This window comes from Arachis ipaensis, chromosome B08, assembly GCF_000816755.2.
Source record: "Arachis ipaensis cultivar K30076 chromosome B08, Araip1.1, whole genome shotgun sequence".
NCBI classification, from domain to species: Eukaryota; Viridiplantae; Streptophyta; class Magnoliopsida; order Fabales; family Fabaceae; genus Arachis; species Arachis ipaensis.
Window position 1 is genome coordinate 107,859,006 of NC_029792.2, and position 342 is coordinate 107,859,347.

The following is a 342-nucleotide window of genomic DNA, read 5'->3' on the forward strand; positions in this document are numbered from 1 at the left end:
CCCTCTCTCTCTTAACATATATAAAAATAGATTTTACATTCTCTTTCTTCCCCTCTCTCTCTCCCTCCTCTCCATCTCTCTCTCTCTCTTTTTCTCTCTCCTTCTCTCCCCCTCTCTCCCTCTTCCTCTCTTTCTCCTCTTCTCTTCCTCGCTCTCCCTCCTTTCTCTCTCTCCTTCTCTCCCTTTCTCTCTCTCTCCCTCTCTTTGTCTTCCTCTCTCTCCCCTCTCTCTTCTTATCTTCCTCTCTCTTCTCCTCCTATCTCTCTCTCCCCTGCCCCTCTTTCTCCCCATCCCCTTTCTTTCTCTCTCCCTTTTCTCCCTCTATCCCTTTCTCTCATTTTT